This window comes from Mercenaria mercenaria, chromosome 5 (assembly GCF_021730395.1).
Source record: "Mercenaria mercenaria strain notata chromosome 5, MADL_Memer_1, whole genome shotgun sequence".
NCBI classification, from domain to species: Eukaryota; Metazoa; Mollusca; class Bivalvia; order Venerida; family Veneridae; genus Mercenaria; species Mercenaria mercenaria.
The window spans coordinates 59443786-59464306 of NC_069365.1; the positions used below are offsets into that span (position 1 = coordinate 59443786).

The following is a 20521-nucleotide window of genomic DNA, read 5'->3' on the forward strand; positions in this document are numbered from 1 at the left end:
ATAATATATTTTTTGTTTTTATCAGTTTTGTTCTTGAAACAAAATTTATCTGGAAAAACAATTAGAAGTACAGTACAGTTATTTTCGAGAAAGTTTTTTTATTATTATTATTATACACAATAAAACTAAGAAAATTAGTATTAGTCCCTACCTGTTTCACTAGAGGGTTTATAGTTTTACTACTTCTATCAGTTTGTCTGTCCATGCTTTAATACGAATCGGTACTTATGCTGCTACAGGAAACGATACATAATATTGAATTCAATTTATTCGCTAATTCTTATTTAGTGATTAAAACTTCTTTTAGGTGACTTAATTCCGTCTACAAGAATGTCCTTCTAATTGTTTCAATAAGTGTACAAAAAAAAAATGCAATTTTGATGAAACTTTCTATATGTTATGAAAAACATCAGGTGAAAATGCATGCATTTTGTTTTTACCTAGTTATGCAAATGTAAGAAACTGTAGTCTGAAATGACTTAATAAGACGTACATGGTAGGTTATTGTAACTTGCTATACTGATAGGAGGCACATCATATAATTTTTGCAATTTTTGTACCTTGTCATGAGAAAACTTAATAAAACAGCTCTTGCAATAAATTGAAAAGCATTAGAGGTAGATCAATTAAGGGACTTTTTTACAGAATGAATACACACATAAGGCATTTAACCATTCCTGTGGGAAAGTTATGAAATTATGCGATAATTTTAAAAGTATTTTGGTTGTATAAAAATAGGGGATATTGAGAAGATAGTGACATTTATGCTCCCATGCATTTTAGCAGAAGTATTTTGTACTTAAAGAAAAATTCAGTTTAATTTTTGCGTGTAAGTAAAAAACTGTGTAACTACTAAAGATATTCAATTTAAACTTCACACATGTCTTCAGTGTCATAATGTTACGTCACTGGCTATGTCCCGTAACTCTGACTTTTAGCAGAATTATGCCCTTTTTGTACTTAGAAAATTCTGGTTAAAATTTTGCATCAAAGTACATATCTCTGTAACTACTAAAGTACTTACAGTACCACGATATTTGTCTATAAATGTTTCTTCTCCACTTACAACATGCTTTTTAGGTCCACTATTCAGAGAATAGGGGGGAGCTATACTACTCGCTCCGGCGTCGGCATGACCCTTCTTGGTTAAAGTTTTTCGGCAACCTTTGTTTTTTCTGTCATATCTTTGTTACTATTGCTTATATCTTACTGTAACTTCACATAAACATTGTCCAGTATACAAATAATATATGTGTAGGGGCTGAGCCCATTATACCCAAGGTCAAGTTCACCAGGCTGTTATACTTATTTTTAAGGTTAAAGTTTTTTGGCAACCTTTGTTTTTCTGTCATAACTTTGTTACTATTGATTATATCTTACTGTAACTTCACATAAACATTGTCCAGTATACAAACAAAGTATGTGTAGGGGCTGAGCCCATTATAAATACCCAAGGTCAAGGTCACCCAGGTCTTATACTTGGGTTATTTTAAGGTTAAAGGTTTTCGGCAACCTTTGTTTTTCTGTCATATCTTTGTTACTTTTGCTTATATCATACTGTAAGTTCACATACACATTGTCCAGCACACAAACAAAGTATGTGCAGGGGTTGGGCCCATCATACCCAAGGTCAAGGTTACCAAGAAGTTATACTTTGAATTATTTTCTTGTTAACTTCGTTTATAGACATATCTTTGGTACTTTAAAATGTAATGTACAGATTGAAAATAAAAATATTTGTTTATAATCATCTGCATGTGTGGCTACATACCCCATAACTGTAAATGTGATTTTGACAGAATTATACCCCTTTTGTACTTAAACTTTTTTGCAATCTTCGCTTTCTGGATATAATTTAAATGCAATATAAGATATAGACTTGAAACTTAAAATGTATCTTTATCATCACCATCTGCACGTGTGGTAACAATCCCCATAACTCTGATTTGTATTTTTGACTGAATTATGCCCCTTTTACACTTAAATTTTTTACAAACTTTGTTTTCTGGATATAACTTTGGTATTATATAAGATAGTGACTTGAAACTCAAAACATATCTTTATCATCATCATCTGCATGTGTTGTAACAATCCTAATAACTCAGATTTGTGTATTTGATGGAATTATGCTCCTTGGTGTATCTTCCTTTTGAAGTAGGCCTCTTATTCAGACATATATTCATTTTACTGTCAAATCCCCGAATAGTGGAGCGCGCTGTCTTATGGACAGCTCTTGTTTGTTGGTTACTGTAACATGCGATGTACAGAATGAGGTACATACTATCAAATTAAAAAAATGTGTATTTCTGGCACGTGCAAAGAGCGTCTTACCATGAATTGTTTGAAAGAATACGCTTTTTCCTTGATCCTAGTTAGTGTCAACATTACTTGTATGAACCACATCTTGCACAATAGTACAACTATGGGCAGTTCTGTCTTTATTTCTAAATGTACCTTTAAATTGATAGCGAACAGATCTTGAGTGAAGCGATAAAAATCGGGATCGATCCATTTTCGTTAACATGCGATATACCGAAGATATATTTACTGTCGACTTGAAAATTGTGTCCTACGGTCCGTGCCATTATCAGACAGTTCTTTTTTAATGTTATGTTTGATCGATTCCCAGTTGAGGCAGTGCTTTTTCACATAATCATGACATGATTGTTTTCTTTTCTAAAGGTCAAGTAACACTTAAGATTAACCTACAGCATGTTACCATATATTTTTCTGTGAAATTTTAGTTGTCTCTTTATAGAAAACAGTAAAAGACCTGCTCCACTACTATTCAAATTCTTTAGTGTGTATGCAACCCATGATTACAATAGGCAACAGCTGTAACGGCCACGTGCAACACTTTAGCACGCAAAACCACAGGTATTTAATAAAGAATTTTATATAAAATAGACTTAATTTTGACAGCAGTCACTGTTCATAGTTAGGATTTTCATGCTTTTTCAGTGACAATTCAAGATAAAAAGGTAGCACGGGAGCAGGGCTTTAACTGTTACCTATTGTAATCATGGGTTTCATACAAACAGAAGACATTTCTCTCTGTTTTGCAATATCATTGAAATAAAATACAACATGCTATATTTCAGATTTATAATTTAAACTTTTAAAAAGCAACGCTAAATTATGTTCTGAGCAAATAAAGGCCAATTTCGTCAGAAAGTTTATAACTTTCTAGGTAAAATAAATGCTGTTTGTAATTATTACATTCAAAGTATTACTGGGCCTTTAAACTATAACTCCAATATGAACTGCTAATTGTAAAGATTAATTTTATTAACTTCCATAGGTTCATATGTATTACTGGAATTTCAAGTGTGTGAAATTTCCTTCAACATTTCATTCAAAATACAACAATTGTATCTTTTTCTTGATTCCTCATGCAATAAAACCACCTGACCTAATGTTCATCTCAATATTATAAGCTGGCCAAGGAGAAGAGTGCCGGTAATTTGATAGGGCTATTAAAAGCCAATCTAAAGATGCTATTTGTTACTCTCTGGCATTCCATGTTATTATAATTTCAGGCCAATCATTAACCCTCTGACCAGAAATTCTGGGAGAAATTGAAATCTTGGACATTTTAGTAGGACTGTATTTATAAATCCTTTCGAAATACTTTATTAAAAATTCATGAATGGCAAAAGTTAGTTCAAAGTTTCAATTAGTGCATAGGAGAATTGTCTTACTGAATAGAACTAAACTTACTACAAAATCTGTTTTCAAATCTGACCACCTCATGTATTAAAACGACAATAAATCTGTACATATTGCTATTTTCAGCATACATAAAAGTAGTGCAATGTGCGGACAATGATTTTTGTACGTATGGTGTACCAAACTGCCTTAAATTGTAAGACAAGTCTCAGACTTAATGTGAACAAGATTTGGCAACGATCCAAAATTCTTTTCAAGGATTGTGCAAGTATAAGAAAGGTTTAATTTACTATAGTGGAATTTATGTACTTACGCGCTGCTTATCTCACGGAAAATTTGGTGGAAATAGAATTTTCGGCAATTCCTGCGGTAACTACCGAAATTACTTAACGTTACTTTCTCACTCATACGTGATTGTATATTTATAAATTATAAAAACAATCGAAAAATTTGCTTTATCACGATATATGCAAATATTTTTAGACAGTCTTGAAACATTAGGCCACAGCATTTCCGCATACTGGCCCGGGACAAGTTCGATGTGTATAGTGATTCCTTATTAGATGTTTCATGCGTCGTAAACTAACCAGTTTTGATCTCTCGACTTTTTAAACAATATGAGAATAATGCAGCATGTTTTTGAAAACACAGTGAGAATAAATCGCAGAAAAAAATGTACAGCCAAATATGTTAGGAGGTAATACAATTTGTATACAGTTGTAGATAACTACGAAACATTTTACAAAATGCAATCAGTTGAACTTCTCACGCGAAAACCTGATGATTAAAATCAGCAATATCTCAAAAGTAACTTTTCTGCATCTTGGTTCTTCGTTAAACAATGATATTTTTTCACACTTTCATAGATTTAAACTGATAATAAATGTGCATTGAAATTTCGGCATAGAAATGGACATTGACTTTACATCTGCGGTGTTGACAGCGGAAGCAGCGGTCCAGTACTAAGACTGTCCACGAAACCAAGGATAACGAGTTCTTTATCTGAAAATTACGAACATTAGGATCAGTGTTCAGTATACACCTGAAAATGATAGACTTGCTATTTGCCGAGTGCACACTTGTTTTCTATCGTCGTTAAGGTTGAGAATTAGGCCTTGAGAGTGGCGAAATTTCACATAACAAGATGGAACACAGTTTTCAGCAATCGTTTATCTTTATTTCTTTACAAATGGCATTCATTTTCAAAGGGAAAACAACTTTTTCTCGACGAATACTTAAAATATTCGGAAAAAGTTGTCTCCCTTCGAAAATGAATGCCATTTGTACTTAAAATATTCAGAAAAAATTGTCTCCCTTTGAAAATGAATACCATTTGTAAAGAAATAAAGATAAACAATTGCTGAAAACTGTGTTCCACCTTGTTATGCGAAATTTCACCACTCGCACGCCATTGCAAATGCATCAAAACGAACATGTGTAACAGCTCTTTGAAAATGGTGAGTTTTTAAAGGCGTTTGACTGTCCGGAAGTGGGGCCCCTTTAGGCACTCCTTTTCCGGAATTCAATGTTTGTATCAGTATACTGACACTTGTTTCGTAAAGTAATATACATGTTTTACATGCTGTTCAATTTTCATGTCAAACAACGCTTTCTTTCTATGATTTGGTGCTGTTTGATTTTTGTTTCTCAAGGCCTAATTCTCAACCTTAATATAAAGTAGACTAGTAAATATTAGTACACATGCATAATCTCATAAACACTTGTTTAATGTATGTTCTCTGAAATGAACAAATAACTGGCTCAACTGAGACACCATACTTTAAAGTAAAATTCAGTTTATTCACCACGAGGTTCAAAATGCACGGGAGTCTCGTGATAGTACATGCCTTTAATTTCACATGGATGAAGTGTAAACAAATACATTTGTAGTTAAGGTAACTTGACAGAGAAAACCAAGATGGCGTCACGAAATTAGGGTTGGTCACATTATTTACTCTTATAGACGATATGCTGCTACAGGGGTCTAAAGATGCATTTTAATCATTTAACACACACATAAACACTTGTGAAAATGCTTTTAACTTATAAAAATATATAATCAAATGTTCTGAAACTCACCATGAAATCTAGTCAATTTTTGTGCGCATTTTGCAGAAAAGTTATGTATCCAAACTGAATTGTTTTTATATCCTTATATCTTAGAATGTGTCCTTCAGGTGCTCCACCTACGAACAAAAGAACTTATCCGCTGAGTTTTATGCTATTTGCTCTGGAATTTCATCAGTAAATAATAAATTTCTATATTTTACACCCTAAAAAGTTGAAACCTGCTTGCAGTATGAGGGTCGTTAAAAAAATTCAAAGTACATGTAAGTTTACTTTGTCTTTATTTCTGAGACTTTACATCCTCACATATTAAGAGTTTAGAGTGATGTGTTCATTTCTTAGTAATTCTACATTGTTTGTATTTAAATTTTATAAAACGTTTACAATTTTTTCAACCTTTGTCCTAGTTGAAATGTGTTTGCTACTGTTTGAATAACCCTCAATGTCAAAACTTTACTGACTTGCATGGAAATCTCATGGAAAGTGTGGATCTTAGGCCATACTAAATTAATGTATGTTTAATGTAATTGATAAAGTACATTTTCTTGATTTTCTGTTGCCTGCCTCCAAAAAGTACAGAGACAGTTTAGATAAGGTTTTTTTGTTCATTTGAACATGAAAGGGTAATAAAATATAATGTAATATACCCAAAATCAGCTATGTTTAGGTTAATTTTCCATTCATAGGACTGGGTGAGTTTTACAATAAACATATTTTTGGAATTGCATAGCCCCTTGTTACTGAATTTATTTGCAACAAAATATTGAAATTTATAATTTACTGTTGAAATTCCAGAGCAAATAGCATAAAACTCAGTGGATAAATTCTTTTGTTCATAGGTGGAGCACCTGAAGGACACATTCAAAGATATGAGGATATAAAATTTTTTCAGTTTGGATGCATAACTTTTCTGCAAAATACGCACAAAAATTGACTAATTTTCATGTTGAGTTTCAGAACATTTGATTTTATAATTTTATAAATTAAATGCATTTTTACAATTGTTTATGTGTGTGTTAAATGATTAAAATGCAACTTTAGACCTCTATAGCAGCAGATTGTCTATAGGGATAAATAATGTGACCAACCCTAATTTTGTGACGCCATCTTGGTTGTTCATGTCAAGTTACCTTAAATTTGCTTCCTTTTATTTCTCACGGAAAAGATCGGACGGTTTTTTATATTGGAATAATTATAGAACATCTATGCATTTAAAGTTGAAAGTTGATTGTTTTCTACAGGACGTAAAACTGAAACAAGTAAGCACTTTTGCTTTTTCAGCAATGTTCCTCAGGTGAACTTCGACATTGTTTACGAAGAGAAATCGGTTTTGTGTCATCTTGAAATGCGTTGTTCGGCTGAAACGTATAGTTCCCGGAAAAGATCCAAAATGGTTTATTTTGGGGATTTTTGTTTTATTTATAAATTCAACACAATGTGCAATATTTCCAGTTTTTGAAAATGATTGAAATTCAACTTTATTTAAGAAAAAGTTTCGATCTTTCAGTAATATTTTGTCAGCGGATGCTTACAAACTTTAAGTGAAACGGCTTTCTTGTCCAAGGGAGGTGTGTAAAGCGAAAAACTATCATTACACATTGCGTTTATTCTTTAAATGTGAAGGATCGGTGACAGATTAAGGAGACCGGACAGTGAAAAACTATACTAAATGGATATCTCTAACCATGAATAAGGAGACATACATATTTCAGTAAGGAAATTTCAGGTAAAAGAACAATCATATATTTTATTCCTTGAAATAAACATGGCGGCGAAATATTTTAGAAAAATTGTGCACGGTTTTGCGCATTAGACTGTTTAACGACATTTTCTTGAAAAAGTAACGCTCTTGTGCACTATTTTGGCATTTCTTTGATTTGAAAATAAATATTTTATAGCAATTTAGGTTGCATACGATACCAAAATTTTGCACTAAAAATGTTCACTCATTTTCTTCCAAAGCACCGTGGAGATAGGGCTCAGCGTAGCTTTCATGCTCGCAACTTTTATCATACATTTTTTGTGTCCTTGCATTTCGAAAACTGTTTCGAGGGTTCTGATTTTTCACATGAATTTCTAATTTCAGTTTGCGGAAATACCTTAATCTATGTCTTTGTATTGCAATAACCGAGAGCAAGTGTAAATGCTTCATTGCACTTGCCTTCTTGATGTAAATGCATACAGATAGGTTTTATCTGTGAATAATAAATATTATCTAAGATAATTATTAATTTGTTTCAGGTTAGTACTTTTACTTTGTAAGTTACAGAGCTTATTTATAAGTGTAATAGTTTTTATGACTTTGTTCTAAAATTAGTTCTTCTTGTAATATTGTTAGGACATCAAGTGTACATTTGGAATTTCAATGTTTTGTATAAATGTAAATGTTTGATTGCACATGCCTTTTTGATGTGAATGCATAGAGATAGATTTTATCTATGAATAATACATATTATCTAAGATAATTATTACTTTGTTTCAGTGTTTGTTCTGGGAGACAAATAAGTAATATAGGGGCCACTTTGGGGGCAAACAATCGGGCGCCATCTTGGATGACCTAGTTACTATAATTAGTAACTCATTTGCATATAAGAATTCATAATAAGTGCGCGTGTGCGGCGGCCATTTTGAATTCTAATGACGTATTTATGAAAATGCTTAGGAATGTCTTGTATACTTATCTAGGGCGTGTTCGCGCACATCGAGGGTCAGCCCTACAGGTCACAATAGCCTAGATAGTTTTCCCTATATATTCTATATAAAACTGACGTTTTTCAAAGAGCTACCAAACATAGCTAGACCCATTTCAGAGAACAAATCATTTTAAAGAGTTATGATAAAACTGATATAAAATGAAGAGAAAAGTAAGGGTCATGTATCTTCTAAGAGAGATTTCTCTGGTCACATTACTGTAAACTGACATCAAAATCACACTTCTGTGACCCGGAAGTACTACTCATACTAAAATTGAGCTTGACTTCACCGAATATAACCTGCTCTCCCATGTTTCCTACCAAAATGTCAACAATACATCCACAGTGAAATTTAAACAAAAACTAGCCTCAATTTAGACCTCTGTTAAGTGAAAAATTAGTATTCAAATACTTGACAGCCATTACGCGACTAGACCAGATGGCTCACACACTGGTTCCTTTTAGTTTAGTTAGGCCCGGAGATAACACGAAAACAAAGCTATACGCATGCGTTATAAAGAACCTCTAGTATAAAAATCATTCGAAAGAAAATGTATAATATAATTACGTACTGCTGACCAGTCATTAAAACTATACGAGAATACCTATTTATAAAATGAAATTAAAGGACAAACTATTACCCACTCAACGGATGTAAACCCGCCCGATATCCCACGCTAAAATGAACCAACACTTTTAGAATACAGATTAAAACCGTCGTTTCTAAACATAAAATAGCCAATCAGAAGGCAGCGAAACGAACCAATAAAACATCTCCAATAAAGTCGTTTTGACCAATGAAAACGTCGAAATGTTAACCAATCAATCCTCTCCCTCCTCCACTCCTCCTCCTCCTCCTCCTCCACTTCACTCCTCCTCCTCCTCTACTCCTCCTCCTCCTCCTCCTCTTCCACTCCTCCTCCTCCTCCTCCTCCACTCCTCCTCCTCCTCCTCCTCCTCCACTCCTCTCCACTCCTCCTCCTCCACTCCTCCTCCTCCTCAACTCCTCTCCTCCACTCCTCCTCCTCCTCCACTCCCCCTCCTCCACTCCTCCTCCTCCACTCCTCCTTCACTCCTCCTCCACTTCACTCCTCCTCCTCCACTTCATCCTCCTCCTCCTCCACCTCTCGTCCTCCTCCTCCACTCCTCCTCCTCCACTTCCTCCTCCTCCACTCCTCCTCCTCCTCCTCCTCCTCTTCTTTCTCCTCTGCCCCAAGAAAGCGTAAGAATGGTAAACAGAATAAAGCAGTGTCTTTTTGATAAAAGATACTTACATCGATTTCACAAATGCATCAGTGTCCTGTTTGCCTTCAGTCTTTCTCTAGGATCGACAACATGCGGAGACATCAACGTTATGTCCACGGAAATGACGAAGCCACTGACAGCAGTTTTTCACCGCCATTACAAGCATGGGACATCTCAAGAGAGACCACGTTTCAACATCCATTTTCTATGGTCGTTTCTGGACCAAGTGGTAGCGGAAAAACTGAATGGACAAGAAAACTGTTATCATCAAATCTTGTAAGACCTCAGCCTGAGCGTATCATATGGTGTTTGGACAATGGCAACCGTTGTATGATGAACTTCGGCGTGAAATTCCGGGGTCGAATTTGTACACGGTATTCCAGACTACCTAAACGATTCCCAATACTAAATGTTAATCGAAGGAACCTGCTGGTCTTTGACGACTTGATGACTGAAGCTAAATGCGATCAAAGAATTGCTGATCTCTTTACCAAGGGCAGTCACCACAGAACATATCTGTCGTATATCTCACCCAAAATTTGTTCCCTCAAGGTAAAGCTTGTAGAGATATCGCTTTGAATACGCAGTATCTGGTGCTATTTAATAATCCTATTGACAGACAACAAGTTGCTACATTGGCCAGAAGAATTTACCCTTCGTCTAGTAACATCTTTATGAAACGGTTTTGAACGAGCGACATCAAGACCGCACGGTTATTTGGTAATAGACTTAAAATCGAGCAGCCCAGAACAACACCGTTTACGCGAAAACATTTTCGAGGCGATCAATCCAGAAAAGAGAAAACGAACGAATGATGAATATAAACAAGAAGACTATTTCAATGGAGAAGGATACTTATCTGACAAAATGATGACAAGGATAAAGATGAGGAGAGGATTATGATGACCATGATGATGATGATGATGATGAGATAGTGATGATGAAACAGAAAATAGAAATAATGTTACAAGCTTTGTAAAGAAACGATCTTTGATCAAGGGACCTCCAGGTAAACGTAGAAAAGTTGAGATTATAGAAGAGCGATCACGCCGTGAGATATGGGATAAGCGTTTTCAGTATCCTCTCAGACAATCTATTAAAAAAACAATTCAGCGCTAAAGTTAACAACTATACGGAACAAGGGCTCTCTTTTGAAGACGCGTACCGTCACACCGCTAATGACGTGCTGCCTGACTAAGAAAGAGACTGAGACAAAATTATGCCCGATTTCTAATCGACTTTTATGAGCTACAAAACGACCCTACTCAGCAGCAGATTATACAGTCGGCTAAGAAACTTAAAAATCAGCACGGGATGACTGTCAAAGAATCTATTCGGCAAGCCATTGCCCTTAGAAAAGACCTTTTGTTGAGTTGTGGCCCGATCATAAAACCAAAGGAGACTATTCAATGGGGGATAATAATAAAGAAAGTGATGACGATCAAGAATCGGATGATGATGAATGAACGTTGTAAGAAGGATTGGCGTCTTTAACTTTCACCGTGTCAAAAGGGGTTTTCCATAGAAGTGTACGATTATAAACAAGAACAATGGGTCCCGGATAAACCTGACCCTGAAAAATGATACAACATTTCAAAGACCTGAGGACGGATACGTACGGCCTGATCATATGGGCCGTTACTTTGTAGGAAGCGGTGCATATCGAAGAAAATGGCCGAATTAAAAGAGGAACGAGAAAGGGAATCACAAGAACAAAAAGGGGAAGATCTCCCCGTAGTTAAACTTGTGACACCCGTAGCCCAAGCGGTTGATATTGCTAGGTCGGAAATAAGACAGTCACGAAAGCAAAGTGATCTGAAGCGACATAGGTATAAAATGGACACACCTTTGAGTCGTGATTTAGACAGCCCAAGACGTAAGAAATATCGCGAAAGCATGACCCAAGATACTATAGATTGGAACACCTATACATTTTAAAATGAAAAAACTACGAACTCGAGGAAATGTTAAAAGAGTACCCTGTGACAATAGGCGCCGCGGACTAACTTCAAATACGTAGAGGACAATACGTCATTTCGAATACAGACACGAGCCAGGGATCAGGAAAACATTGGGTGGTCTTTTACTTTCCAAAAAGAGGGCCCGACGAATTTTTCGATTCACTAGGTAATAGACCGGAGCACTACAAAGTTCATTTTGAGCAAGCGTTAAAAGAAGCGTTATTGGATGAACTTCAGTCAAATACAGGATACGGATTCAAACATATGCGGCTGTATTGCGTATATTATATTATGAACCGATGTTCCGGACGAAAAATGAAGGACATTTTAAAACCGTTTGATGCGTATTTGCAAGAAGTCGAATGATGAATTTATTGTTTCTTATTTTAGTTGATACATGTAGCCTGTTTTAGTAATACAAGCTTTGGCAAAAAAAATTAAAAGAACAATATGTCTTTGTTATTTATAACCTATAAATTCGAATATGATTTGACGGAAAAGATTAGGCGTCGGTAGGTGTACTAAAATAAAACGACATATTCCTTTATTGTATTTTATTTCGTTTCACAAATCCATATTATGCTTTTTAATAAGCGTCTCTCGCAGTTCTAAATGAAGAACTACATCAATGATATCTACAGTAAAATAAATCATGTTTATTATTCTTCTCTCGAACTGGAAAACCAATCGTATTGAAATTCTTGGCCAACCCCCTCGTATCACATCGTTGACATGAAGCGCTATTTCCTCGTTCTCAGGAATATAAGTCATCCAGTCACTTTCGCCCCAATATTGAAATTCATCTGATGAAAACGACGATCAAAGTGTCTTTAAAAGATATGCTCTTTTGCTTTAACCACTGTTTAATGCATAGGTTGGGAAATTTTTGTGTCGTTATTTTATTAAGAGCCATTCTATACGGGTCATAGTCCAACATGTAACATAACGATATATACGGTCTTTCTAACACAGCCAGAAAATAGTTTTCTACAGAGATTTCCCATGGTAACACATCCATCATTTACACTATTTAAAACTGCCTCTTTAGCCTGTCTTTCATACAAATTTCGTGTAACTGATCAATACAATTCAGCAACTAGTTCAACGCTTTAAAATGCTCTTTTCTACCAATTTCTGTTTGCATGATGATCACAGAGCATAGTTAGTACATCTATGTAAGTATTTCCGGGTCCTTCGGGTTCTGTGCTGATGTTACAGGGGCAATAGGAATTTGGTTGCAAGCTATGTTCGCACCACTTGAGTTCTATTTTCGGATGATATTTGCTCATGTATTGTCGGAGCATATATACCCATGTAGAGTAATTCATATCGAATTCTATTCTCGTTTTTGTTATGTCCTTGTACTTAACATAGAGACACCCCTTCGCTTCCAGAAAGTCGCGTAAAGCACACTCTATGTCTACCAAATAATGTTCGTCAGGCAAATTAATCTCCATGTCCGTATACGGATCACCAGTGTGGATGATGGAGAAGTCTACATTCAAATTCCTGTTTCTTATATGGCTTGTCAATAATTCTACCCAAATGTCTTCCGAAAACCCAAAATGTACTTTACTGTAATGCACTTCGTAAAGCCATACTTTGTGATGTACCGGACACACTTCCTTTAGGTCCGCAGCGAAGGAATTCATCATATTCTCGAATACTCCCGAGCTAATCTCCATGATTTGACTTCTGAATGATTTTGTCTGATGAAAGCGCTATTATATGCTCGCCACAAAGCCTCGATTTCAAAAGGAGGCTTGTATTTTTAGTAAGAACGTCATTTATCTCAATTCTGATTGGTTAATTAAAATAGTAATACTGGATTAAACCGGTAAAAACCAGACAAGAGGCACTCATTTTCAATAATTCTTATTTAAAGGACAAATATTAAACTTTCCCTGCGGTTTTATCTCAGTATTGGAAAACAAAGTCGATCCGTGTTATCGCTTGTCAAAATTCTGCTTCCTGATTGGTTGCAGTTAACGAAGTGTTATATACTGGAGTTCTACAGGTAAATATCATTCGATTAAAGGATCTCAGGTAAAGCGCATATCACGGTTTATGCTGTATGAACGATTAAATTAGGTATTTCTATTTCATTTTTCGTATCGGGTTTATTAAAGACATTTTGCTATAGCGTGGAGTAGACGTAAAGCGATACGGGTCTTAACCTGTCAGGTGTATCGGAAAAACGTTACCGCTTGTCAAAATACTGCATTCTGATTGGCTGTTGGTAGTGAAACGATATTTCTATTCAACCATCTAAAGATTTGATTCATTAGGCGAATTTATCCGGACAGGTAAGTTGTATGAACGATTAAATTAGGTATTTCTGTTTCATTTTCGTATCGGTAAATTCATGACATTTTGCTATAATCATTTCTATAATTATGTATAAAACGTAAACGGAGCTCTTTAAAATCAATATATGTGTAGCGTGGAGTAGACGTAAAGCGATACGTGTCTTAACCTGTATTGGAAAAACGTTACCGCTTGTCAAAATACTGCATTCTGATTGGCTGTTGGTAGTGAAACGATATTTCTATTCAACCATCTAAAGATTTGATTCATTAGGCGAATTTATCCGGACAGGTAAGTTGTATGAACGATTAAATTAGGTATTTCTGTTTCATTTTCGTATCGGTAAATTCATGACATTTTGCTATAATCATTTCTATAATTATGTATAAAACGTAAACGGAGCTCTTTAAAATCAATATATGTGTAGCGTGGAGTAGACGTAAAGCGATACGTGTCTTAACCTGTATTGGAAAAACGTTACCGCTTGTCAAAATACTGCATTCCGATTGGCTGTTGGTAGTGAAACGATATTTCTATACAACCATTGATTCATTAGGCGAATTTATCCGGACTGGTAAGTTGCATGAATAATTTAATTATTTCTATTGTATTTCGTATCGGGTTTATTAAATAATTTGTAATCATTATATTAATGCGCTCATAAATCGCGCTATGTAAAATCATCGTATTTGTACGTTATAGAACGGGTTTAAGCCTGTCAAAATAGTTTATTCTCTGATCAATATTCAGACTTACCGTTATCATTTGCAGAAGAGAACGCCTGATCCCCGCAAAATTCGTCCGCGCCGGTGAAAGTGTTAACGGTAAAGTTTTCCATGTCACCCGTATGAATTCCAATGGATGACGGCTGTGCACTCTCTTATATACGATTCGCCTTCTGAATTCGCGATGTCATTCGTTAATAATATTGAGCGTTGATTGGTTAAGATTTTGACGTTTTCATTGGTCAAAACGACTTTATTGGAGACGTTTTATTGGTTCTTTTTCCTGCCTTCTGATTGGCTATTTTATGTTTAGAAACGACGGTATTAATCTGTATTCTAAACGGATAAAGAGTGTTGGTTCATTTTAGCGTGAGATATCGACGGGTTTACATCCGTTTAGTAGGTAATATTTTGTCTTTTAATTTCATTTTATAAATAGGTATTCTCGTAGGGTTTTAATGACTGGTCAGCAGTACGTAATTATATTATACATTTTCTTTCGAATGATTTTACTAGAGGTTCTTTATAACGCATGCGTATAGCTTTGTTTTCGTGTTATCTCCGGGCCTAACTAAACTAAAAGGAACCAGTGTGTGAGCCATCTGGTCTAGTCGCGTAATGGCTGTCAAGTATTTGAATACTAATTTTTCGCTTAACAGAGGTCTAAACTGAGGCTAGTTTTTGTTTAAATTTCACTGTGGATGTATTGTTGACATTTTGGTAGGAAACGTGGGAGAGCAGGTTATATTCGGTGAAGTCAAGCTCAATTTTAGTATGAGTAGTACTTCCGGGTCACAGAAGTGTGATTTTGATGTCAGTTTACAGTAATGTGACCAGAGAAATCTCTCTTAGAAGATACATGACCCTTACTTTTCTCTTCATTTTATATCAGTTTTATCATAACTCTTTAAAATGATTTGTTCTCTGAAATGGGTCTAGCTATGTTTGGTAGCTCTTTGAAAAACGTCAGTTTTATATAGAATATATAGGGAAAACTATCTAGGCTATTGTGACCTGTAGGGCTGACCCTCGATGTGCGCGAACACGCCCTAGATAAGTATACAAGACATTCCTAAGCATTTTCATAAATACGTCATTAGAATTCAAAATGGCCGCCGCACACGCGCACTTATTATGAATTCTTATATGCAAATGAGTTACTAATTATAGTAACTAGGTCATCCAAGATGGCGCCCGATTGTTTGCCCCCAAAGTGGCCCCTATACTACTCAAATAATTGACCCCAGGCGTGTAGCACCCCAAGAACGAACCCACATCTACCACTGAAATATAAATATTTGACCGAAGGGTCGAGCTATAAGCAACCCACTAGCACAATATCTCGACCCGCGTACATGACTAGTTGGCCTAGAAATAGAAATAAAACTCTAGTCAAGAGTGGCCCCAACAATTCTAATTACTCGATTAAGTTCTCAGTTTAAATAAATCTTTTAAAGCAAAAAATCAGTTTGGAGTCAGTTGAACATTTGCAGGTTGGGAGAACTTAAATAACTGTTGAAATCCTTTTCTTTATCTGGGTAAAGTAATAGGTAAATACTTACAAATATAATGGAATAGTGATTTTTCATAGTCAATATTTTCATGAAATTTAAGATTTTTCAGCTTACCTAAATAAAATTTTACTTTCGAGTTCTCTTGCGATGATAAAATATTAAATAGAATATAATTATCATTAAATCATTAAGATTAGAATAAATTGTTTTAGTTTGTATGTAACAAAACTACTAAATATCCTCTATTTATTATGTGCCTTCTGATATTCAATGTCTTTTAACTTTTAAGACTTGGTGTTCAATTGTTTATCTTTTCAGCCCGCACGTGTTCTGTGCCCCGATTACTATATAATATAGGTCAAAATCCACGTTATACAGCTAACACCGAAAAACTCATACAGCCTGGTATACTGTGTACTCACTATCTGATTGAGGGTGCATCCAACGAACCAACCTTAAAAAAACCGGCATGCATTTACTTAAGAAAGCCGACAATTCAGAACTCTGAGCATTTTATAAGGAATTTTCTGCTCTTTATGCTTGTAAACTTGACATCTGTGGTTTTATATGAAGCTGAAGTCCAGGAGAAAGACTGTCTCACAGTTACACAAGATATTTGCTTCTATTCCCTTTCTTTTCCCACCAGATTGTTTGTATCTTGCATAACTTCTAAATAGTTAAGACTTTTGTTTTATCTAAACGTAATCATTAAAAGATATAGGTGAACTTTATCAGACATTTTTACTGATATTTATATCAGATAAGTCACACAAGTGTGTATAGGGTAGCTACTAGCATAATAAGCTATTAAGTCCAAATGCAGGGCCTGCACATGATTTTCACAGGCGTGATTTATTTTATTAATAATTCGTAAAAGGGAAGATTATATTTCCAAATATACTTCAAAATGCACCAGATCTACATGATTGTACAATTCATTTTTTTCCCGCGGGATCATTTCCGTACACCCTGATTTATCTCTCAACATCCATTTTCGGCTGGCTATGCCCCTAATGGCTCATTTATCTTTTAGATATCAGTCATATAAATTATAGTTATGTACTATTTTGCTTATAGATGTACATGACTGTGCTCAAAATTACGAACTTTAGTTTGAAACAAACTGTTTCTTATCTTTAAAATATAATCAAAGAGACTTGCAGTGTACTTAATAAAGCAAATTACTCAAAACAGAACATATTTCTTTCTTTAACGTGCTTATTATTGTTTGAATAACAAAAGTATTTTGAAAAAAAAAATGTTAAGTTTACTCTGAAAAACATATTTTGACCTACAAGTTCTGAAAAAATATTCGGACTTTCATAGAAAGCGGACAAACATCTTGTCTCCAAGTAAAATATCAGCTCCCCTACCCCCTCCCAGAAGTTCAAGTGGTCGGCTCCTTAGGCTTATCAAAAATAAGAAAGACTGTCCTAGTAATAATGTTACTGATACAAAAAACACTGAATCAACACAGTACACTTTGCCCGTTCTCTGTATCTCAAAAGAAAGTACTAATATAGTATGCTATACGGTGGCACAAAGGTGACATAGATGTTTTTTTATATTAATACGTGCGCACGTAAATAACTAATAGGTGCAAGTTATACGTGCACATATTTTTTCTTCTAATATGTGCGCTGATGTTTTAATACCAATACGTTCGGTGATGTTTTTTTAAACTAATACGTATAAAAATACCTAGGGATAGGGTATAACATGTACAGAGGCTTTTTTTCTGGTCTGGTACCAGTGATGCCACCTCAATGCTACGCACTGTCAGAAGATTATAATGAGCTACTTTCGATTTGAAAGTTAACAAGGCTACTTTCGGTTTGAAATGTAGCGACTTGTTAACAAACTACATGTGTAAACCTATTTGACATTGCGGCAACACATTCACTCGAATTGAGGGTATATAAAATTAATTCAATTTAGCAGTATCCAGTCCATAATAAAAACTTTAAAGTAAGGGTTGCTGACTCAAGATTGGCTGTACAGGTCGCTGAAATACATCTAACTAGTAAACAATAAATATAAATGATATTTCCGTACATGTACAACTATCGACTTAAATGCATGACATAAAACAGTACTTACAACAAATCGTCTCTCTTAGTAACCCTTTTTTACTGTCTCATCGTTGATTTTACACTTCTATAATGTACACGATTAGTGTAACTACGTAAACTATGTAACTATGTATTTAAGCCTTATTGTTGGCAATATCAATTTACTTCCTTTTTCCTTATTGCACTATGATCACATGGTATATTCATCATAAAAGTTTAACACTTGTTACACCTAAAATTAAGGTTACGATTTGACTATGTAGGTATATACGAGTGCATGGTTATAGACATGAAAATAGACAGCGCATGCACATACTAATCCCCAATGATAACGTGATTCCCGCGCAAACGCGAGGACGCGTCCATTCATATTGGTTGTACATTACTTGAAAAGTAAATATCAGTATTTATTTATTTTAACTGTCCAATACCGTATACGGCGAAATAGCTCAGCCGGGTAGAATGCAAATAGAAAACTATCAAATTGTTTAGAACGGGTTCGAATCCTCATTAGGATTTTTAGAAAGAAAATTGACTGTCGTCGCTGAGTTTCAAACCCACATGGCAAAACAATGCTGAATGTTGAACATAAACAGTATTCTTAACCTATGTGCTAATCTGTAATTGGTACGAAAACTAAAAATATATTTAGGTTTTGACAAGATACAAAAATGTTGAATTCCCTATGCTTTATTTAAATCTATCTATAGTTCTGTTTGTAGTGTCACCATCATATCGTCAAGCATGCGCCAAAGAGTTTTTTCCAATATGTTTCTTCAAATAAACTTCGGGGTCAGTTGTAAAAAGATAGGGTCTGTCGGTAAAGCGGAAGCAACCAACTGCATTCTAGACCTAATTAACACGTTTTATATAAAATTTACCCAAAAACTTTACGAGCAAAATTTAAACAAGAGTATATTTTTTTAATTATTTTAAGCTGCTTACAATATATGCATTTAACGTTTCATGGCTGCTGATTAAACAGCATTTTCTCACAATATATACTTTTAACGTTTCATAGCTTGAAATATAAGAGCTGATTAAACAACATTTTCTCACAAAACAATCAATTACATGTAAATACATTATTATTTATTTTCCACAGAGAGGTTAACTTTGAATACAATGATATTTTGTTCATAAATAACACTCAGTCGGGTGATATTCGTTTAAACAACACCCTACCGGTTGATATTAATTTTTTTTATCCCTCAGGTAAACAATGTAAAAAAGCCATAGACCAAAGGAGACTATTTTTGAATAGTACATTTCAAACAATATAAGATATGATACTTTTTAATATCATCATGCCAGATGATATTCATTTTAGTGACATTCTGCCGGGGGAGTTGAATAACACCCGGGTGATATTCGTTTAAATAACAGCTGCGGACTAATTTTCATTTAAATAACATCTGATCTGGTGATATTCGTTTCAATAATACCCGTGCCGGAAAGCGTTCCAATTATTTGACAGTTGGACAGAGTTGACAATACTATACAATACAGAGTTTAATTAAAGTCGGTCCTTACGTAAACAGAGAAAATATGGTGTGAAACGCGACTGTACGATGGCGGAGCGCGCCAGTACGATGGTGACACTACGATGGTGTAGCGCGACAGTGTGATGGCGAACAACGACAGTACGATGGTGAAGCGCGATAGAACAATGTCGAAACGCGACAGTACGATGGTGACACTACGACGGTGAAGCGCGGCACTGCGATGGCGAAGCGCGACAGTACGATGGCGAAGCGCGACAGTACGATGGTGACATTACGATAGTGAGGGGTGACAGTGCGATGGCGAAGCGCGACACTACGATGGTGAAGCGCTACAGTACGTTGGTGAAGCGCGACAGTACGATTGAAAAGAGCGACAGTACAACGGATTGTCACCATCGTACTCTTGCGCTTCGCCATAGTACTGTCGTACTTTGCCATCGTACTGTCGTGTTATCACCATCGTATTGTTACTGTCACGCTTCGCCATCTTACTGTCGCGCTTTGCCATCGTACCGTCGTACCTTCGCGCTTTCGCGTGCACAGGGAGCAGGAGCTGGCCCTAACGGAACACCGTAATTATCTGAATACGAGAAAAGAAACAAGTACCGCACAGTATTATGGCGTTTCTATTTCTACCATCATGTAAATAAACAATCAGTAGCATTCTCTTTTAAAATAAAAGATATGCGAAGTTAAATAATAGTTGGCTTGTTGGCGCAAGGGATGAGCGGATTGAAAAACCCTCATTTTGTAGCGATACTTT

General features: G+C 35.3%; 1 protein-coding gene across 1 annotated transcript in view; it reads right to left on the reverse strand.

Moving 5' to 3' along the window:
• Positions 1-18713, reverse strand: part of LOC123557358 (golgin subfamily A member 4-like) — a 58390-nt gene extending 39677 nt beyond the window's left edge. The window contains exon 1 of the mRNA XM_053544631.1: positions 18282-18713. The gene's annotated coding sequence lies outside the window, so the exon portion shown is untranslated. The remainder of the gene's footprint in view (positions 1-18281) is intronic.
• Positions 18714-20521: the final 1808 nt, after the last annotated feature.